At 40.8% G+C, this 24,218-nt stretch overlaps 1 long non-coding RNA gene across 2 annotated transcripts; it reads right to left on the bottom strand.

Moving 5' to 3' along the window:
• Nucleotides 1–1,951: 1,951 nt before the first annotated feature.
• Nucleotides 1,952–22,450, bottom strand: LOC309701806. Of its 2 annotated transcripts, none has more exons than XR_014275261.1 (3): nt 22,329–22,450; nt 3,104–3,218; nt 1,952–2,113 (listed from the first exon to the last, which is right to left on the bottom strand). It is a non-coding gene; the product is annotated as an uncharacterized lncRNA (long non-coding RNA). The 2 variants fall into 2 exon arrangements; XR_014275262.1 differs by lacking the exon at nt 22,329–22,450 and adding an exon at nt 20,826–21,143.
• Between the last annotated feature and the right edge of the window lie 1,768 nt (nt 22,451–24,218).

The raw sequence follows: 24,218 nt of genomic DNA on the forward strand, positions 1-24,218 counted from the left end.
GCGCCTGAGAAACCTGTTAAAAGAGAGATTTTCCTTCCCACCATCACAAAGTACTTAATCATAGGGGATCGCTGGGGTTTTCTCTCAAATATTGGAGGTTCTTTACCTTTTAGTATAAAGTGCATTGATATATAAATAAACAGGAATACTTTCTTGGCACACTTCGGGCCCCATCGACCTAACTGAGCATCACTTAAATCCCACCGCTTACCTGAGTATTGCTGCTGACCATGTCCTTCCCTTTATGACCACATCTTCTGATGGCTGCTTCCCAAAGGATAACTCACCATATCACAGTTCAGATCATTTCATACTGGTTTCTTGAACATGTCTGTGAGTTCACTGTACTCAAATGAACTCCACAGTCGCCAGATGTCAATATAACAGAGCACCTTCGGGATGTGGAAGAACGGGAGATTCTCATCATGGGTGCACATTTGCAACTGGCATGCAGCTAATAACACAGTTCACTCTTAAACATACAATTTGGAAATTATTGTCCATCAAAATATAATAAAAATTCTTATTTGAACTCATCAAACTGTGACAAAGATGATCAATGGCTTTTATTTGCCAGACGCAAATTCTTTATTACGTTATTTTGATGCTGCAGAAGGTAAATTGCCTCCTATTTTTGGCCAGTAATTTCCAAATTGACGCCCTGCATTGTTGAAAGCCAAGCCGGAGCAGCGACAATCAAAATATCAGCCTGCAAGGTATTATTTAGAAAATTATTTTTAAGCCATGTTTGCCTGTTTGTTAGAGAGTACAAAGTGAAAACAGGCACAGATGATAGGGGAAGAGTGTACGAGCACAGAGAGCATGTAGGGCAACCGTGGTCATGAGTCAGACTCAAACTTAAAATGCACCCAGGGATGTATTAGGGTTTCCCATAAGTGTCCCAGAAGTGTTTTCACAGAAATAGTCACCAGTGGTAGATTATTTGACACTTTGGAGATAAATCCAGATGTAGAAAAAGACCAAATGCTCATCACTTAAACCGAGAGTTCCACAGATATGTTTAAATTATTGTCAGCAATGTTAGTATGACAGACAAACTTTCAGAAATATTTCAGTTCTACTTTTAAACCCATCATTATAATGAGTTGGAGGGCCTTGAAGGTTAATATACTACACTGTACTGTCCTATTCTACTATACTGCACTATTCTACTGCACTATTCGGTGTGATCCCGAAGGAAACATCTTTTATCTAAATGTCGATAGTCTCAGAAAGAATTCATTGCAATGTACCTGCAATGAAACTCATTTCTGTTTAAATTATAACTATAACAGTACTAAGAACCCAGATAGGCGTTCTTGCATTCAGAACATCTACTGGCACATTACAAACCCTTTCAAAAGGCTATTTTCTAGCTTTTTTTCCAGGTTTTTGCAAGTTTGAGGAGGCGATAGGTATCCCTCTCTTGTCTGAAAGTTGAACCAGTTAGCTTAGCTTGATCCACAGATAAGCTCTGTCTATCCAAAGCCAAGCAGTACCTGTAAGCCAAGGCAACAATCAAGGACCCTGTCCATGTGATAGTCCTGTAAAACCTCAATGTATTGTTCGTAGTTAAATGACCTGTTACATGTTCACTGTCACATGCACAGACATGCAGCTATAAGTTATATGGCTCTTATTTCAGCAACATGTTAGCCATATTATGTCCATTCTAATTGTCTTAACTAAATCTTGTCAAGAAAATGAAACAGCATGGGTTTTAAAATGCCCAGCTATTTTTTAGCTAATATGCTAAGTTAGCCAGGCTTAGCTTAAATGCTGCACAATGTGGAATGAGCGATTTTTACCAGAGTAAAATGCAAAAGTACATTTGGCCCCATGACGCAATCGGCAATCGTGCAGCACTGCATACATCTTTATGCCTAGTTTCACCAACTGCCTGCCAGAAACCTCCAGCAACCAGTCGGGGAATACACATTTTTTTCCCAGCAGCCGGTGGTTACTTGCTGGTCACTGACTGGTCTCTAGGTCTGTGTGACTGGGGCACTAACCAATATGTAGTATACATTACCAGAATGCTAGAGTTTTATGGGCAAAATCAGCTTCCTTAACTTGTGGCATTCCAAGGCAGGCAGTGTTAGCTCAGTCAAATCTAAAAATAAACACACAAATGTGAATATCACAAATAGCACATTAGCAAGCAGAGCTTTGACAACAGACAGGATACGTAAAAGCCAGTTTAATAAAACGGGCAAGGTGATAGGTGCAGGCTCAGCCAGCACTTTCTGTTTTGCATATCTGAGAAACCAGTACTAAGTTTCAGCAGCACACCACCTTCCCTTTATCTCCCTGTAGATACAGACATCTGACCATATCACATCCCTTTAATTCACCTATTTGTTTGTTTTAATTATATTTTAGTATTGTTGTTTTAAGAGATGCAGGCCTGTGTTTTCAAATGATTGAAAAGAATGTGATGCATAACTGCAGACTGAACAGAGCAGCTCAAGCTTAACCATCTGCAGCAGTAATACTGATCCATACAACAGTAATGGGGAACATTTATCTACAGAATAAATACTTGTACTTTTGATGCTTTATGTACAACTTTCCAGTAATGCAGTTTTATGTGTAGTGTTTTCATAGTGTTTGCTAAACGGATAGTGAATAATTTTGGCAATACAGTATTTTCCAATTCTTCAGCCAGGAGGAGTTCAGAAAGGTGAAGACGTCCAGGAAGAGAGCAGCGAGCTGTAAATATATTTGGCATAAGCACAAAATAGTATTTTGGATTTTTTTTGTGTAAAAGTCACGCTGCCTGTAACATAAATACAAGATAATAGTATTGTTTCAATTCAGGTCTGATATATTTCCAAAACTTTTTGTCTACAAACACTCTTATTTAACCAATTTTACTATGACAACAGGGAGTGAACAGACTTTCTAATCCCTATCTGCATCAAATCACTGTATCCACTCTTATTAAAATGGTAAAGTTTTGCAAAAAAAAGTAACTACACTTAATAAGTGAATGCATAATTAAATACATGCTATTTCTGGCTTTACAAACTTCCTAGCCTATATTGAAAGCATTTGCAGTTTTAACTTAGTAAAAGATAACTTTAAAGGTTAGCAAACTTACTCTGTTCTTGATCAGCCTCATGCTTTATTCAGCCTCATATCAACAAAGTAGACCATGTGACCTGGGGTTGAGTTGACTCATCATCAAGCCAAAGCCATGTTTTCCTTCCTTTCTGCTGATGGGAGCAAAAAATAGATTTCAGTTGGGAGGAGAGAAAGACTGTCAAGGATGAGAGGGAGCGTCAGTTTGCCAAGATCAATAGGTGAATCAAAACCACTGCTGATGTTTCACTCTTCAGTATCCCACTTTCATGTATTCACCTTCCTTTTTCTCTATCAAGTCTTTCTTCATCTGATGCTGCCAGAAAGCCAAAACTGCTGACAAACAGTTGTCTGGGTGCTTCCAGCATCTTTATTTGCACTCGATCCAAGAAGAAGAAAAAGAGGAAGATAAAGAAGAAGAAAAAAAAGCAACCTCCAGCCGCCCTACACCTCCTCTTAAACACTTTGTCTCTCCCACACTCTTGCAAAGCTGCTCTCCATAGGTGAGCGAAACTTAAGTGCTTGTGCCCCGGAGCTGAGGAACACCCTGGTCCCAAACCTCTGTGCAACCAATTCTCTTACTTTGCTTCGGTCTCGTCTTCAAACTTTCTGTTTCTGCAGCTAGCCTTTGCTTTGTCCACCCACACCGCGAGCTTGCTGCATTGATCAGTGTTTGCCGTTATGCTTCCTTAACGCATTTTAACAAATTAACTTTTTGCTTGTGTAACGTATTTTTGCTCCTATTATTAAAGCTTCCCCCTTTTGTCTTGAAAAAAAAAAAAACACAAATTAAGAAACAAACAAGTTCTGAATTAACTATGGAGAGATTCACATATGTTAACCATGCAGGGCATGGAGAAGTGACTGTCATTTAGCAAAAAAATAACCCCAAACAAAAACAAAAAGACCTACACCTACACCGGAAGAATAGACTATTGTTTCCAGGCTTTCGTTGTCACTGCAGTTTGAAAGAATTAATACAAACCAAAGGGGTGTGTGGGAGACACTCACAATGCTTGATCTGATTTTCTTCAGGGAAGCAACCGTCCTAAGCTACGAGCCAGCGCCTCCTCCACCGGGCTATTCACGCTAGCGTTGCTGTTTTGACAAATGGGCAATAACAGCTAGTCTGCTTTTCTAACTGAAATTGAATTTGTATAGAAATGAGTGGAACAAGGGTGTAGGCCCAGGACAAATAACTTAACTCCATCAGATGCTCCTGGCAAAACTGCATTAATTTGAATCTATTAAGAAGAGAGGATAGAAAGAGGTGCAAGCGGACCACACTCCTGCTTTCAGTTCCCTGTAGTCGCTTAACAACGAAAGGTGAAACCGTCTTATTGGTCTTAAACATGACCATAGGATGAGTTTCACAATAAAAGATTCTGCATATGCAATAACTGCATAAGAAAAAAATACAGCATATATATATATATATATACACATATATATATATATATATATATATATATATATATATATATATATATATATATATAATCTCAAGATATATCGTGAAAAATTATAGATTTATGTGACACAATGACACAGTGCAAGCCACGCTATATATTTAAAGGCTAATAGGTTATGGGCCATCACAGGTATGTGGCGATCCCATACTGTACCATAAAGCACTTTAAATGCAGTACGTCCTGGGGCAGATGGATCCCATAAATGGCCTATATTTTTGAATTCACACATGCCAGCACACACCTGCAGATCATTGTCAGGTGAAAAGCTTGTGTTGTGAAAATTTGAAAGAAACAGGCCCTTTTTAAGCCATCCTGCAAAGCTTATTAGATATTCTCTTATATTCTCGAGAATTTTAAGATTAGCTTCTAAGACATAACTAAAATGGATATATAAGGACTTTTTGTGCCCTAACCGTCTACGCTGACCTCACTATGTGGACACACGTTATTTTATAGCCTTAAAAAAATACTTTAACATGAAATAAGCCTTTCACATATTGCCCCATGCCATTTTATTAAATATTCAGTATATGAATGAATTATTCTGAATCTCATCATCTGGAAACCCCCAGGTAAAACAGCCTGCAAGGTCTTACTGTATGTTCATCTTACTAAGGCTGTGAGGAATAACTTGATAAGTAGAACAAAATAAGGGGGGAGTTAATGTTCACGAATTGTAGTGATATATATACATGCATGGTAAAAAGAAAGAACACACGCTTTCATTTCTTGGGTTATAAATAAAGAAAATTGTTCAGTCAGATCTTAAAAATTATTGAAATTCGACCTCAGATGAAGAACAACACATGAAATATTACACCATGTCATTATTAATTGAAGAAAAAACTGAGCCAAAGTGCAGAAGCAGCATGTGGAAAAACTAACTACACCCCATGATTCAGGAGCTTGTAGAACCAACTTTAGCAGCAACAAGTTGAACTTATTTCCTGTTTGGCTCGTGGTCCACTCTTTTTTACAGCATTGCTTCAATTCATTGAGGTTTGCAGGAATTCATTTATGCATATCTCTTAAGGTCCCACCACAGCCTTTCATGCAAGGTTGAGATCTGGACGTCGACCGGGTCATTGCAGCACCACGATTCTTTCATTTTTCAGCCGATCTGTTATAGACGTGCTGCTGTTTCACATCATTGTCCTGTTGCATGACACAGTTTCAGCCACCTCTTAGCTGTCAGACGAATGATCTCAAGACCTGCTGCTGCAAAAGAAACACTAATATCACAGCTCCAACCATGTTGTGCTGATATGCTGTTTGGTGCTGTGCATTATGGCCAACCATCTTCACCTTGGTCTCATCCAAAGGACATTGTTCCTTATGTTGAGATTTGCTCAGATGCAACTTTACAAACCTAAAATTACAAATAATTGTAATTTTTTTGAATACTACTTGTTTTTTGTTTTTTTTTGCACAAATGGAGCCAATGCAACAAAATCTCATTGTGTACTACAAGATGTAAATTTGAATGACAATAAAGTATGTCTGTGTTAAAAAGGCTCTCTCCTGATAGGCTTGTTCAGTCTTGTCTTAATTGTGCTGTCAGGAAGCATAACAACAAATGACAAAACACACCATGTACATGTATGTTCATGTATATAGTGTAGTACTGGAATTATATTACTGGTAGGGTGCAGTAGGGTAGTAGTGCACTGGGGCTACGACATACAAACAGAATGAAAGAACATAAAAAATGATTAAAATCTTTAAAAAATAATTATGCTACTAAATGGGTTAGACTTTTACTAATGAAATGAAAACAACTGTGTGACCTCGCTCTTTTGTTTTTACCTTTGAGACCTTACCTATCCTTTATCTGGCATCTGGAATAATATGGCTGTAGTTCACTAAAGGGAGCATCTGTTTCTGTTTGCAGATGTTCGTGGATAGATTCTGCAGATGTGTAAAAAACCTGCTGGTGAGCCATATTAAACCGACCGGTAGTAGACTTTGCCTTTATTACAGTAAAGTTGTGTTTTTATTCCAATTTATTTGCAAGAGATGTGAAATTGTAAAGTGTTCACCTCCAGCAAAGTAAAGCAAAAGGAGATCCAAGCACTCTCCTTAAATGAACAGCAAGCAGCTCGTCAGTGCAATTACTCTGACATTACCGTTAAAAGGATTTCATTTATTTTTTTGAGAAAGAAATTCAGGATATTGGATCTATCCTGCTCACATTATAGACTGCACATGCATTTAATACAAGAAAACTTTATATTGAAAAAGATATAACCTTTTTACGCTGTAATAACACTTTCAGTGTTCCCATGACTCATAAGAGCTTTAGCATACTGACACAGTAAGGAGTCATTTACAGCATAGTTTGGCAAACATTGCCCCCAAACGACTTATAGAGCGTCATTAAACTGTCCTTATGGTTGTATATGATCTCATTGTTTTTCTGGCTGGACTGGCAGCAGTGCATGATTTGTTTTCTTCTCATTTCCTTTTCATGCCGATTAAATTTGCATGTCGGAGAGAGCAAGCTATATCATCTCTTGGATTTGTTCCAGTGTTGAATGTTTTTCTCTTTTCCTCAAAATAGAAATAAAGTGTATTGTTTGCACCATGGCGTGAGTGGATAGTAGGTGTTTTGTCCATACTGAAATTGGACTTGTGGGTAGCTTCTATTGCTGAAATGGAGCTAAATCCAAACATATGGCTAAAATAGAAATTGATAAGAAAAATGAATAAATGTGGTAGGAAACGGTGGAGAAAATACGGAATTAGTGAAGCAGATTTGGAAGCGATGATAGGTGAACTTTAAATTTAACACAGAGGCACCTTCTCACACAGATGGTTTATCATGAAGCAGTAGCATCATAATCCAACGAATGGATTAAAGTGATTAAGTTCCAATTGTGGAGCTAAAAACAGACTGCACACGATTCCTCTTGACAAAAGTGTGTGTTCCTGTGAGGCAGAGCGAAATCCGTGCCCCAGTTTTGGATTCTTATCAAATTTAGACAAACCTTGTCACATCAAGCTTCACTTATCTCTCCGAGAGCTCCGCTCCCCTCTGTCCTGATGAGACCTCGCCCCTCCCCGCGACACATTTCATCTTTTGACCTTGTCACCGGTTCACACATGACCGGCATTGGCCTAAACCCCTGTCAACATAAGCTTTATCTCTTCCGATCGCTAAAGTTTTTGACAGACATACGGGTCTCAAAGAGCCACGGTTGGGATGAATCTGCCACAATTTGACCATGGATCATGCTTGATCCGGGATAAAACACTGCAATCTTGGCCCTGTCATGAAAGCTGACAGATCTCCTTTGTTCGCGGGGACCAATCGGACAACCAAAACTCTTTGCCGTGGCAACAACTTTGCCTCCATCTTTGGGCCACAGGGGTCCATTTGTGCTGTGAGCTGTCAGTTTGACGGCGCCCTGGGCGCACCGTGGGACTGGAGATCCACACACTTTGCACAGAGTTGTCACTCTGTCAGAAAAATGTGCGGCTGAGTCGTCACGAGCGGTGGCTTGTGCGCCGCCGCCAATGTTTTTCATCAGATGCGGTTCACCTCACACGGTTTAGGAAATATGTTTAGCGGAAAGCGCAGGTTGTAGCCAAGGTCAAAGGTCGTGATGAAAGTCATTGCAGCTTATCTTGATCCGTGAGCACTCCATCTGACTTCAGCATCAGCTCGAGATTTCCTCGCTGCCGCTTGCTGAGAATGACATCCTTGGAAATTACGATTTTTTTCAGGAAGTTAACTAATACTGCAGAATGAAAAACACTCTGAAATCCTGAAAAGATGGATGGAGATGGAGAACGAGAATTATTCAGAGGTATGGAGGAGAAAAAAAAATGCACCATAAAAAAAATATATAGGAAAATGTTCCCACCTCTTGGTGCTGCAGTGTGCACCATCAGATTCTTCACCCGGGGACTGTGGAGCACTTAACTCCGTGCTGTCGTGATTTCTCCAATTACGGGTGACAGCTTCCAATCCGCGTGGGAGGTGGATCACCTCTGGAAGTGCCAGGCAGAATACGAAGCGCACCACAACATTAATAATTCACCGGCAGAACATTCATATTCAGTCTAAGCACTGCAGTTTGGGGCCCATTAGAGATAAAGGCGAGCCGACGCTCCCTTATACCTTTCCGCTTGATGTTCAATCGCAGGTATAAAGCCCACATGTTTGATTTTTAAGAGCTGAAATGCTTTTATTTCATTGCCTCACACCAGGATGCAACCACGGGAACAAACATCACGAATGCTCCTAAGACTCCAGACTACAGGTACTAAAATACTGCAGGGAAAGTTTGTTATGATCCTAAATGGGGTTGAATGATTTGTTAGGCACTGTTTTCACTACGGACACGAAATTAATCCATCAGTGGCTTAATTATTTACAGAAAGAGAAGTTTGCAAAGACAAAATAAGTCACAGAGAAGTTTGAAAGACATGCTGAAGTTAATTGTCTGTTGGTAGCGATTACTGGCATCGACGACAGACGGCATCGGTTCCCAGCAAGTACATGATGTACCCAACCAACTGCCTGGGCTCAGCAGGCTGCAGCACACATTGCTTTTTCGTACAAAAAGAAAAAAAAAACAACACACCTGTTCTCCAGAGGACCAGAATAAAACGAGCTGAAATACAATACAGAGCAGGCATGAAAAATGGATTGCATGTGGGTGCGCGGGAAAGAAAAGCTGGGATGGCAGTCATAGCAAAGCGATGAGCTTCGGTCTAGACGAGCTTTTAAGCAGCCACGAGTTTAAATTATAGCCACGACACTTTCGAAGTCGGCCTTTAGGAAAGATGTGAATTATGTCTCAGAGTTACATTCAGTTAGAACCTGTTTTGTTGGGTATTTGCAAAATCAGCAATTACAAATCTGAATATAACAGTTCATAAACCGTTAATAATTAAGTGTGTGTGCAAACACTTTACATTCTTATTGAGTCCTTCGAAGTATGACCTCAGGCTACAGCGTTTCTTACCGTCTCCTTAGTCAAAGTAGAAGTTTAGTTGTTCAGTGAATAACACTGACAATAGCTCTGTGCCCATGTAAACCCTGACAGTGAAGCCTGCACGCACTGGTGGACCTTGAAACGCAAAAAGAATTCCTTCATTTCACTCATCATTTCTTTACACCTATGCTTTTTCTACTGTGACATGTCAAAATGTTTGGTGTGAAGAAGTAGAAGACAGCTAATCTCGGTCTGTCGCAAGAAAAAGTAGCGTTGAAACTTCTGGGAGACTAAATGTTCTCGAGCTGCAACTAATTTGCTTGATGAACGCGTTTTTGACAAAATGCTTTACGTGTTGGCAAAAATGCCCCCGCGTTCGGCAGGTGTGATCTGCACGATGAGCTGCAAGCGTGTGGGAATTTAGGGGTTAATTGTGTCAGTTAATAAAAATGCAAAGAAGTGAAGGGTTTACAAATAGCCAAACAATAACTGTAACGCAAAATAGTGTCAAGTGCAAAGAAGTACAATTTGCATACAATTTCACAGCCTCAGCACAGCTGTACCGCCTGTGTATCGGCTTATTTATTACTTTTCCCTTGTTGTGTGTGTGTGTGTGTGTGCTTCTCAGTTTTTGTATAGGCTCCTTTGTTGTTTGCATTTCAGAGGATGGACTTTCCGTTAAATGGATAAATGTTCTAGTGGTGGGGATTCGGCTCCATTACAGTGCTTGTCACGTTAGCCGACATTACTTTTAAGACGCGACTGGTAGCATCCTATACAAATTTTTTAAAAAAGTATAAAAAACTATTTAACAATTTATTTTTTTCCACAGCAGCCGAGTTGTTTTGACCAAAAAACCCAAATTAACTAACAAAAGCAACAGACTATTAATCTAATACGGCCACAGGTGGAGTCTCCCAAGTAAGTTATTTTGAGCTTGTGCAGGCCACCCAGGACTGAGAGAGATGAAGCAGCAGCCTGGCTGCCCACCTCCTTACTGCCCTTCCTGCAGGCCCACTCATACCTCTCCATTCCCACAGTGAGAGAGATGGAGCAGGAGGGCCTATTTTCCTTCCATGTGTATTCCCCTGACAAATCACTACACAGATGATGTCCCTCCCCTGTTAGAAAGGACACTGAAGAAGAGCTAAGGAGTCGAATTCTGCCATTAACCCCACCTTTCAGTAATGTTCTGGGCTTGTTGCTTCCCCAAAAAGCCAGAGAGCAGTGCTGCAGGATGAAAAACCCTGTCTCTTCAGGGATAATGACTGTCCCTCAGTTGAAGGAACTAAAAATATTATCAGCTTTTTAAAAGTTTTTTTTATTTTATTTCTAGTTTGGCACAATGGTGCAGTAGTACTGTAGCCTCATAGTAAGAAGATTCCTGGTTTTAACCTGATGAGCTTTTCTGCGTGGTCCTCATCACTGCCTCCCCTCCAACACAACAACACATTACAGCCTTTTCAATATTGTGCCAGACTATTGGCTTGACTAAAAGTCACGTATTACAGATTACTCATTACTTTCTTAAAAGCAGTGCAGTACATTATTACTCACTGGAGTAAATTAATTTTGCGCGACTCCATCAAATGGCCTGAAACGCACACAATTATCAGTTAACAATGTAAACCTCAGTCCTAACGAGGACACACACTGGAGTTTTGTTGTAGTTTTAATGTACGAACACAAAGCAACGTTGAAAAGCAGCTCAAAGAGCCTTTAAAGTCACAGTGATTCTATTCCAGAAACATCCAGGAAGAAATGGAGACCATAATGCTGCAAGCCTGGCTTCTCATCACTGCATATGTTACCTGTTGAAGATCAGACTGGTTGCTGAGTTGGAGTTGACATGCAATCTGGGTTCTTGGCTAGTTTTGTGTTAGCAGTGTTGTCTGTGCAGATGGGTCCAAGAAGTCATGAATGCAATTTAACTTTACCATCATGCACTTTTGTGCAGTAGAAATAGAAATAAAATTAATTTCCAAATCTTCATTCCTCAAACGCTGTAGAGCACAAGTTTTTTTTCTTGTATTAATTTTATTTGTGTAAGTGTGATATATTGACATTTTGCAACTATTAAGCTGTTCCCTCCAAAGGAAGTTAATGCATGTTACCCCATATTTGAAGCGTCACAAAATTTAATGCCTGTTATTAAATAGGCTTGTCCATGTATCCTGTTCAGTCCTGTTTCATTTATATAGTAGCAGTTGACAATAATAGTCATCTTCCATGACCTCTCCATGATAAATTACTCATACAAAACATAAACAAACTGTAATATAAGTGCGCGCCAGGAGAGATTAGTCATTATGTGTGAAGCAGTATACGAGGATGAAAAATGTTTATTATACTGAAGGCACTTTGAAAATGCCAGTCAGTTATCGACCTAGAAGAGTAGTGACTACTCTCTGTAGGAGCTTACTAGTTTTTTAATTCTAACCAGTTAAGAACAGGCACCAATTAAATCCTGCTCCTGGTGATCATTCACTGATGAGTCCTTCTGATGTGATAAGCATTCCCCATCAGTCCTGCCGATGCTTATTATTAATTACAGAGCAAATGACACAATATATCGGCATCCACTTCACACCTCAGATGCATTACAACAACTAATACAAGAGCCACAAAAGAGCGTTCTTGAGCAGCATGCTCATCCCAGGACAAATAAACTACCTCCAAACTGCCTTTCATGCCACGAGCTTGGTTACTGTTTCAGAGTTACTGATGGGGAACAAACAACCACTGCGCTATCCTCATTCATCAGAGCAGAAAAAGAAAACACTTGAGCACCCCAGAGTCACAGATAAGTGAATTTTGAAACCTATTTTTGCTGCCAGAATAAGTCATTTTTATGACAAATGCTACTTCATGAACACAGTTTGGCTGGGAAGGAGAGATTTCTGACACCGGTTACTGAGTTACACTTTACAAAGTCCTTTTTTTGCAGTGGAAATGTACATTCATTGCGAGCAGGGCTTCGGGGCTGGGAATGCTAATCCATTTACAGGTCCAGCACTTTGGTCCAAACCGACATCTCAAGAAATCGGATGGTTTTCCTTGAAACTTAGTACAGACATTCATCATTCAGTGCAGTGGTACGCAGTGACTTTTACAGAACGGCAAGTAGAGACGATGACCTCACACAACACTTCCTCCACTGTTTAGCAAGACAAATTGGTACAGTTTCATAATTTTGTGCTGCCCAAATTTTATTTTTTTTATATACATTGACAACCTTCTGCATCTTGCTGAGCCTGTTCCACTTACTTGCTTAATTAAACCCGACAAGACAGAAGTTTCCCTCTGTATCACCAAGTCTTTCCTTTCTAACAGAGTTATTAAAAACTTCTTCACACTACAATATAACTCCTTTAGATCACATGCTGGGCAAGTTGGTTAGCGAAACCAATCTGTTAAGATGATGCATCACACTTGTTTACTTGTCGATGGTCGCTCTATTTCCACATACTGTGCAGATCCTAAATCAGAGTAGTGAAAGCAGAGCCAGTGACAATCTATCACCAGCCTCCTAACAAAGACTAAAGGTTTATCCATAATGTGCATGCACAAACAACCAGTAACCAATATAATTAGAAACAGACACCCAAATCAAATCAGCAGATACTACAGATTCCAATGACTCAAAGTCAAGCAGAATTAATCCTGCTTCCAGAGACAGCAGCCAACTGTGGGCACGCGATGGCAGTAATCTGTAGACGACGCCATCAACATGGCCCTACACTTCATCCTGCAGCATCTGGACTCCCCAGGAACCTACGCCAGGATCCTGTTTGTGGACTTCAGCTCTGCCTTCAACACCATCCTTCCAGACCATCTCCGAGGCAAGCTTTCCCAGATGAATGTGCCTGATCCCATCTGCCGGTGGATCACTGACTTCCTGACGGACAGGAAGCAGCACGTGAGGCTGGGAAAGAATGTCTCGGACTCCCGGACCATCAGCACCGGCTCCCCTCAGGGCTGTGTTCTTTCTCCTCTGCTCTTCTCCCTGTACACCAACTGCTGCACCTCCACCCACCAGTCTGTCAAGCTAATCAAGTTTGCAGATGACACCACCGTTATTGGACTCATCTCGGACGGGGACGAGTCTGCCTACAGGAGGGAGGTTGAACGTCTGGTGTCTTGGTGCAGCCACAACAACCTGGTGCTGAATGCCCAGAAGACAGTGGAGATTATTGTGGACTTCAGGAAGCACACAGCTCCACTCCCCCCCATCATCCTGACTGACACCCCCATCACCTCTGTGGACTCATTCCGCTTCCTGGGTACCACCATCACCCAGGACCTGAAGTGGGAGCCCACCATCACCTCCGTCATCAAGAAAGCCCAGCAGAGGATGTACTTCCTGAGGCAGCTGAAGAAATTCAACCTGCCAACACGGACGATGATGCAGTTCTACACCGCAATCATCGAGTCCATCCTCACCTCCTCCATCACCGTGTGGTACGCTGGAGCCACTATCAGGGACAAACAGAGACTGCAGCGTGTTGTGCGCTCTGCTGAGAAGGTGATTGGCTGCAGACTCCCATCTTTGCAGGACCTGTACACCTCCAGGACATTGCGGCGTGCAGCTCGGATCTCAGCTGACCCTTCTCACCCTGGACACAGTCTGTTTGACCTGCTCCCCTCAGGCAGGAGGCTCCGGTCCATTCGCACCAGAACCTCTCGCCACAAGAACAGTTTCTTCCCCTCTGCTGTTGGACACATGAACAATAACCATATGACTGTTCCCGCCACTAACACATGACCCTACGCTGTGTTCACTGCATCATTCCATGTTTGGCACTGATCACCACCTGCACTCATGTATATATCTTTCTACGTAGCACTTTTAATTCTTATCCCTACTTTTATTTTTTCATGTCTATTTAAGTGCTATTTATGACACTATGTTTGCACTGAAGCACCGCAGCAATTTCCTAATGTTATAAACCTGCTCAACATTTGGCAATAAACCCCATTCTGATTCTGATTCTGATTCTGATTCTAATTTAAAGGACGGAAACAGGCCAGATGTTTTTTTCACAGAATGAAGTTTGAGATGCAACGAAAAAATTGCTTTAACTTTTTTTTTCTTCGTGTAATATCTTCCAACCAGAAGTGGATATGGTGGCATGGTAGAGTAAGGTCTTTGTGGTCCATGCCTGAAACCTGAAAAAGTATGGGATGGATTTGGTTTAGGCATTCATGTTCCTCTCAGGGAATGCAGCATCTCCTGAGTTATTAAGGACTATTAATACATAGGGCTGTGCGATATGACCAAAATCTCATATCCCGATATAAGACATCTATCGTCCCGATAGTACGGAGCCCCGCAGGGGACATGGGAGAAAAAAAAAATTAAGACGGACTTTTGCGACATCTCGCAAAACAAACTCGGGATCTCGCAAAACAAACTCGGGATCTCGCAAAAGTTTTAGCCGCATTCTTTCTTCGACCTCCCATTAGCTTCGAGCTGACGGGAGGTCGAAGGCCGAAGACCTACTACAGCTGGGAGGAGCACCGCTTTCCTGGCACATCGTGCCTCGACCTCCCGGTCGGCTTCGAGCCGGCGTCCGAAGAATGTGGCTAAAACTTTTGCGAGATCCCGAGTTTGTTTTGCGAGATCTCGCAAAAGTCCGTCTTAATTTTTTTTTCTCCCATGTCCCCTGCGGGGCTCCGTACGTATGTTCTAACATTTGAGTCTGAAGTTTATTTTTTAGCACCTGCCGGCTCTTTTTTGCTTCTCATCTGTAAATACTTTGTGTCATGGCTCGCTGCGTGGCAGGCAGGATGAGGACCCAATCGCAAAACTCACGGACTCAAGGGATGAACTCAAAAGGCAGCTTTATTGCTGACAAGCTGACAGGAAAATACAAAACTAAAACTGGGAACAATAAACTAATACTCGGAGAGAGACACAGGGAAATCCACGCAGCATGAGGGAGAACGCGACACAGAACTGAGGAAGACGCAGACATAAATACACAGAGGGTTAACGAGGGAAGTGGGAGCACACAGGGAACACAGGTGACACTGATAATCATAACAAGACACGGCAGGAGTGAACGCAACACTAACGGGAGACGGGCAAAGTAAAACAGGAAGTACAGAGGTTCAGACAGGAGGAGAGAGAGCACGGGGAGAACACAGACATAACGGGCTGGGGAAAACATGGAATAAAACACAAAGAGAGACGAGGGCTCATAAATACACAGAGGGGCACACAGGGGGTAAGAGTCACGAAGGGAAAACACTTAGGGAACAACACAACAGGGCAACTCAGGAAACATGGCCTAAATAAGGAACGAAATACAAAAATGCAAGGAACTAAGAATACTGGGCCCACATGGCCCAGGACCATGACAACTTTGCATACTCTTTCACGTGATTCAGTTTATTTTGAAAAGTCTCAACAGGATCTTGAGCTTTATTGTGAAAGGTTTATGTGGAAAATAAATAAGCGGACACGCGAGGGTTTTACCGTCGTTGTTGCTAACAACAACGCATAAAAACAGGCGCTTGTCTGTCTGTAGTGTGGTTATATGAAATATAAGAGAAAGAGAGAACTTTAAGAAATTAATATAGCCACTACAGTGACCATCAAAACGATGAAAAAATATTGCCGTAAACAGCTTATTTTGCGACACCACGAAACAAACGATAGCGTAAAATGAAACGATAGACGTTTTTATATCGTCATATTGAACAGCAGTATTAATACATGATATTCTACATTTTTTCCAGTATTTGTTTACACACCCTATAAATGTCTCATCAACCTTTGCTTGGAAACATTTAAACGCTACGGCAAATGTTAGCATTGTAACATACTACAATACTGTAAACATACTAATGCTGTTAGTGATATGATTTCTAGGTGTTTCTAAGTGTTGCTAGCATGACTTCTGCATTGTTTATACTTTCACCAACGTGCCAAACACAAGAGTAATATCTGCATTGTGTGTTTGGTAATTAAATCTTTCTTAGTTTTACTGGCATGTTCATTTGTACTCGGAACGTCTGAATTTGACCTAATTAGTAATACCCATGACAATGTTAATTCGAAAAAAACAGACAGGAGAAGATAAAGGAGAGAGATGAATATACTCTTACCCTGAAATTCATGTTAATAGATGCCCTCAGTGTGCACTGTTATGTCTCATGTACGCCGTTTCACATACCCATGGCTGAAGAGCACAGAGAATGTTTTTAATAACAAAAAAATATTCCTGTCGGCAGTGTTTAAAGCCGTGATCTCTATAGATGTTGCACTTTAAAGAAAAAAGAAATCTGTGTTTCTTTGGATCCCTAAATGAAGAGCTCGATTTACTCTTTTTGACATAATTATACATTTCATCGCGTGTAGCATATAGTTTACATATTGCGCGAAGATACTGAAAAGAGCAGCGCATGGCGATGCTTTAGCCACGAAGGCGTGTAAAAAGAGTCATTACTAAGTTTAAAGGAAAGTGATGACATTCGCCTGTCAGCAGGTGAGTGTGAGCTCCATGAAAGCCATATGACCTTTTCACACAAAGCCTGCTCTCCACTTAGAAAGGAGTGAAAAGGGTGAAGAAATTGCAAGAGGAAGAAAAATATTTCATTTAAGATTATGAACTCCGTATCAATGGTGGCTGCATAGCGACACCTGATTCTTAATAACATGATTTCTTCAAAGGTATTCAGCAAATCGCAGTGCATTTACATTTCAAAAGGAGAAAAATTGCTTTCATTTCACTCTCCCTGTACCCCCCCACACACACACTCTCCTCCTCTAAAGGTGACTTTTATTTCTGAAAGTGTGTTTTTAAGAGTTTATCTTAAAGTAGGTTTGTCACGAGTGATGTCACATCAGCATATGTTTGGGACTATCTCTGGAAAAGTCCTTGGGAATCATTGCAAAACAGTGACACAAATTGGTGGCTTTTACATAAATGAGCATTGGTTCAAACAGTTTTGGGGGAGAGATTTAAAGAGAGGCACGAGTACACATTTTCCTCTGCCGGGGTTGCACAGTTTTAAGTGTTACTTTGTGCAGCACGACACGATCTAAATGTACTAAAGTCTGCTTGATCTGGCAAAGCCATATTCCACAGTCATGCTGTATGTGAACTTTACCTTTACTTAGGTAGTCCCTATATATGTCTATGACATAACTGAAAGCATGGTTTAGCTTCTGTAGTGATTACAAGTCGCTTTTGCATAGGCTCTGCACTTGAATTCACAGCACTGTTTCAGACAAGTAGCATCACGGGTTCTGAATATGATTGCTTGAGGTTGAACGAGGTGTTTTTAAAAAAAGGAATACATTTAAAAGAGTAATTAATCATCTTAATCTCATGGATGCAATGCTCCACTTTGGTATTTGCCTGAAACGCTGTGAGCTGTTCATCAAAGCCAGCCATGTAGGTAATAACTTCCTCAGTGCTTTAACACCCTTCCTGAATTTGCATTTAGATCGCAAGATGATCCCAAGCAAGCTCTTCATAATGTCCATTCATCCCTTATAAAGCTGCAGCCATGCGGTACGCCATGCTGGGTGGATACATACTGTAGTTTGATACAGCAGTAAGTACATAAATGCCAATTGATTTGTTCCGTCTATTGCTTGTTTCTTCCAGGGCCGAATGAAAGGTCTGTTGTACCTTTATGACGTGCATCGTAGCCGGTGAGTAAGCCTTTGCGGGTAAATGTCACCAAAACAATATCTTGTGTTTTTATATATCTAACGCAAGACCGAGCAAACACGGAGAGCTGACAGGCGGGCTGTGTGCAGACAGGTGAGAGATCGTGACACGCTCGCCATAAAGAGAAGCGCGCAGCTGCTTAGAGCAAGCAGTCAACAGGGAAATCACCGCTTTTAATTTCATCTTCGCCAGTTAAACACATGCGCCTCACTTCCTCTTTTCTCCTTGTACTCAAAGAGAGGCACGCTGGGGGATCGTGCACTGTTTTGTGGGTCGTTACAGAAGGTCACAGTCATGGACCCGTGCCAGCTTATGAATTGTGCCAGGATGTTATGGGGAGAACAGCCTGAAGTGTTGCTGGTTGACAGCACGCGTTGGATTTCTGAAATCTGATGGTTTCTTTAGTTGTGTATGTGTACTGTGTGGCTTAATACAAAATTAGACAGCCAGCAAAGCAAGCTAACTCATATACTGTTACTTGATAGGGACTAGCATTTGCATTAGCTGTGTATAGAGTCAGGGGTCTGTTATTTCTTTAATAAATTTATAGTTTAGTCAATGCCTGCAGTACAGTAGGATTAGTATCTCCTACTGCAGGCATTTACATTTGGCAAATGGGCTCTGTTCTGTGCATAGCAGCAAGACCCCCTATATAGAGCAGACCATGCATCACTGACAACAGATATCAAACTGACACAGCATAAAAGAGGCGCGGAGGTTGAGGCAGGTTGTAGATGAGCGGTAAGCTGGCTAAAGCAGCTTAAATAATGCGCCTTATAATAGATCTGTCAATTGGATGTGCAGAAGGATATCAGTGGAGTCATCAGCTGATGCGGCCTGGCACTGCAGCTGATTTTCATGGATTCGATGTAAAAACTCTATTCAGCGTGGCGCTAAAATGTCATACAATTTGTCCGACTCCACAAGAAACAACCGCTACACAAAAATATCACTGAAATATTATTTTAGCGTAAATTCTTGTTTTATTGAAACTGAACTCTTTCAGTGTTCCAATTCAGTGCTGTTTCTTGCATGAAAGTAGTACTGTTTTATCACTGTTCTTTTTCATTATGGTAAAACCTTTTGCATCCAAATACGTTTCTGCCTTTCTTTCAACTTGGCCCCAAAATGTGTTATATCGTCAAAGAAAGTATAGTCAAGAAAATGAGCTGCCGAGTTAGTTAGAAATATACTGCTATTGTACAATATATATTATATAATCAGCTGAAGTTATTCATGTCCAGTTATTTACAAATCAATACCTATTATCCGTCACCTACTCCTACATAATGTTTACAGTAAAAATATAATACTATTCCCTTTAAAGTAAATATTGTGCAGAAAGTGAGGGGTTTGCTCTCTCTGAGTGCTTTTTGTTCTATTCTGTGATCTCTCTCTTTTCTGACAGTCTAATTTACCTGAAAATGTTGACTTTAACATTTATTCCTCAGCTTTAGAACTTTAACAACAGGAAAAAAGTGTCCCTGTCGTGTAGTGGTTTAACAAATGAAAGATCCTGAGTTTGATCCCGGGAGGAGACATGTTGTAAATCCCTTTGACAGTTGCAGCAGGAAGGGCATCTGGTGGAAAAATCTGCCAACTCAAACATGCAGAGTTACCTGCTGTGGTGACCCCTTGTGAATAAAGGAGCAGCTGAAAGTAGTTTTACTGTAACAACAGTCAAGAAAAAATAGAAAATGTCTATAATAATACAGGAAACTATAACAAGTCAGTGTTATTTGTGAATACAGTAAAATACTGTAAATGTTGATGAAAAAATATGAACCCACATGCAGGTCGTGGATTGTTCACGAGTCAGTGTTGAACATATTGTGAGTGTAGCAGGTTAAAACAACCTGCTGCACAAACTCAGGTCTCGCTCTGTTTGAATCCACCCAAAACCCGTCTGCTCAAAATCAGGTTCACTAATCAAGCCAACACACACTCAGCACAGACTGAAGAAAGTGCAAACTACTGTAACAATTCGAAGAGGCAATTTTTGTGCTTGCAAGCTCAAAGACTGTAACACCCACTTAACTAATAACTTATTACTGGATTTTCCGGACAATAAGGTGCACCTAAATCCTTTAATATTCTCAAAAATCGACAGTGCACCTTATAATCCGGTGTATGAATTCTGGCTGTGTTTACTGACCTCGAAGTGATTTTATGTGGTACACGGCACTCAAAAATCTATCAAAAAAGTTTTTAGTATGACTTTGGTAACCTACGAAGCCGCACTGCTTGATGGATTGTCGGAGCATTTTGGCTACAGCTTTAAATGAGCTAGAAGTTAGCATGAAGTTAGCTTGCTAGTTTCTACCTAAACATGATATAGCATGTTCTGACTGAGAGATTTCTGAAAAAATTAAAACGTACAGCTCTGCTATCACTTCCAACATAAATGAAGACAGAAAACTAAACAGCAGTGATGTTTGTAGGGTTACTGTCATGGTCCTGGGTCGTTGACCCAGCGTTTTGTGTTTTGTGACTATTTCCCTCTGTTCTAGTTATTCTGTGTCCTCCCCCCTTGTGTCCGGTTCGGGTTCTAGATTTCCTGTTTTACTTTGTAGGTCTGTGTCTCGTTATGCCCATTAAGTTCCAGCTGTGTCCCCTCCTGTGTGCCATTTCCTCATTACCTGGTGTGTGTATTTATAGTTGGTGTCTGCCTGTGCTCCTCGTCGGCTCGTCTGCACTCATCCGTGTATTTCTGCGTATCTCTGCATTCATCTGCGTTCCATGGTGTCCTGTCTCTGCGTCCCTCTGCCCCGCACCCCCTTTGTACGGTCTCAGGTTTGCTATTTAGTTTCTCCCAGTTTAGGTTTCCGTTTGTAAAGTACTCATACCTCGTTGCCTGTTTTTGTCACCGCCACCTTTGTAAATAAAACATCACTCGTATCATCAGTTTGCTGCATCTTGGGTCCTCCTTTTCCTCCACACCACACGGCTCCCTCCGCCAGCCGTGACAGTTACTGAAGTTGGGCTAGCTGGTATATAATGATGTGCTGCGTGATAACTAGCGTTACAGCTATGTTAGCATAACAAAAACACAGTGAAGCTGGAGGATGAATGCTAACTTTTTTCAACTCGATAAAAGTTAACGTGAGGGTTCCCGATGGTTAGGGACAAATGCAATTGCATGGCAGGATGCTGTAAACGGACCAAACTTCAGTCAGGAAATAATCCATCCATAATATGAGGTTAGTCAGTAATATACTGCAACAACATGGGAATAGAGCAGTTGCGAGAGAATTGAACATTAATAAATCGATGGTATGGAAGTGGAGGAAGCAAGAAGAATGAGTTGAGTAAAGTTTGACCTTTCTGACGGTTTTGTTTCACTTAATGCGCCTTATGGTCCAAAAATACGGTAGTTAATAAGTTCTGGTTTTGGCCTGGCTAAGAACAGTGAACGTTCAACTAGCACTCGATCACCAGATCACATTCAGGCAACCAAAGCCAAAGAACTGACAGTATGATACCGTAAAGGCACTGTTATAGTTTTACAATAATAACAGAATAATCCTGTAAATGCTTAACTTCTTAAACTTCTTACAGTATAATGGAATTCAATTCAATTAATTCAGTTTTATTTATAAGGCAATAAATCACAACAACAGCCGCCTTAAGAAGCTTAATCTTATAAGGTAGAGACGCTACAATAATACAGACAAACCCCAACAATTACACGACCTCCTGTGAACAAGCACGTTGGTGACAGTGGGAAGGAAAAACTCCCTTTCGACAGGAAGAAACCTCCAACAGAATCAGTCAAGAATTAAAGCCATGTAGATCCTTAACAATGACTAATATTTGCTTGGTTTTCCAGCCGCACCTGCAGCTTTTATTTGACTTTTATTTGATCATCTTTTATAACTCTACTGTACCTTAAACATACTGAAAGAATACCATACTGATACACAGTGTGACTTTTCATTTGAACTGTTCCTCAATACCACTCATGAAAGTTTCACTATAGTTCAGCGTTTGGATTTGATAGTGTTGTGATAAGATGTGAACACTAATGCTGTGCTGAATCTGAATCACTGCGGTCCTCGGTGTGATTTAGTCACTTCATTTGCATAGGTTAATTTCAAACAGCACCTCAAATTAGGCTTGAAAGGGTAATTACTTAATCTTACCTCTACTCTCCTTTTCCCCTTCTGCCTCACCGCTGTATCTTTTTTCCACCCGGGTTATGTAAAGGAGTCCTCCAACATCTCCTTTCCCCAGCACCTGTTTTCACGCACGGACCAATCCCGGCTCTACTCCTCTCTCCCTCATAATATTGGTTGGACTTTCCTTTAATTCACTCCCACTCATGCACTCTCAAGCACATTGCCTACACAAACCAGATCATTTTCTCAGCATACCTGAAGCCATCCGCTGCAATTTGACAGCACAAGGGCAACTCCATTTCCATTCAGTCGCGAATGCAGCGAATACGCACATCTGAGGAGAACAAGCACGTTAACTTAGTTGCGGTCAGTGACAGTAATTGTCATTCTTTGAGCAGCAGTCGTGCAGCATTCATCTACGTTTTTCTTTAGAAGAAACTCCGCACGTGTGGGATGAAAGGCAGATCCGTCCTCAAATCTCAGACTACAAGGAACGAGCAAGACACAAAACAGTAATGTAGATATAAAGAATTCATTGACGTGCTCGCTGTACTTACTACACCACACTTGTATATGCTTAAGCTCATATTGATGCCAAAAAAATACACAAAAACAACTGAACAAATATTTTAAGGTCGACAAAAGTTCACTTTTTTTTTATTTGGCATGAAATAGATGAACTTTGAGTATGCTCCAGTAACCCTTTTTGCAGTGCTGAGATGACCTTTAACCCCTTCCACACGGCCACAATCACTACAGGACTTTAATTATACAACAGTTTTGATAAAAGAGCCCAGAATGCAAAGCATTCAACAAATGCCCCAAGGCCACAAGATCCCAAATTCTTAAGTAATCAGACTGTATAGAGCGCAGTACCTCCATTTCTTTTGATGAAACGTGTGCATTATTACTTAAAGTTAAAACCTTTGTTCTTTGTTTGATTTGACACGAGATCGTTGTTGTTGGGTTTTTTTTCCCTCCCTCCTCAGAAGTTAGCAAAGCTTCAATATTCCCAAAGTACCTCCCACACTGCCTGTTCCCTGCTATACTGGTGTTAAGATTCAAAAAGATGATGTTTTATCATTCAGACTGAAGATCCAACCTATTTACAGTAACAGCAGGTAGCCACATCAAGGCCTTCAGTCTGACTGCCTTCATCTTCAGTCCTGAAGTCAACTCCCGTATCAGTGAAAGGAAAGAAGGTGAAAATATTTTACGTTGTTGGAAGAACTAATACTTATTGTATTTTAACAAAGAAGGTGTACTGTATTATTCTGGGAGAGTGGAGACCAGAAGCTAGGTGTCTACTGCCACTCGTCTAAGCGATGGACATTTAACGTGTCCCCACTGGAAGGGCGACAGATTTAAGCAGGAAACTCTTAGTGTAGTCTCCGATTCAGCAGCTGTTTTATTTGTCTGAAAATCTTCACAACTACTAAAGTACATAGTTAAGTCCTTGCAACTGTGTGTTTTGTTTGTGGTAGCCTTCAAAGATAAAGTATAAAGCAGAGATGTCCAAGTCATTTGTCCCACATACAGCCCAAATGACCAGAAGTGGGCCAGAATGGTAAAACCCTTTCATAAGAAAGCACAGTTTTAAAAATGAGATGTCTGAAAACTGAATTTAATTTATATTTCTTTCACAGTACTGTGCAAAAGTCTTGATTCTGCTCTAACTGCTTTATATTTGCTTCCAAGGAGCCAGACTGTCTTGTCATTTTTAATAAGAATGATTTGGAAAATAGTTCTCTGGGCTCTCTGAAGAACTTTCAGCCATTGTCCAAATTTTTTCAGTGGACAATGGCTGCTTTTTCACTGATTTTCAGTTGAATCCTTGTACCTGACCTTTTTCAGGGGAATGTTTTTTTTTAGTCTTTTAAGCCACTTTAATAGGTCACACTGACCTATGACTCA

This window comes from Aulonocara stuartgranti (genome assembly GCF_965226115.1).
Source record: "Aulonocara stuartgranti genome assembly, chromosome: 3".
In the NCBI taxonomy this organism is placed as follows: Eukaryota; Metazoa; Chordata; class Actinopteri; order Cichliformes; family Cichlidae; genus Aulonocara; species Aulonocara stuartgranti.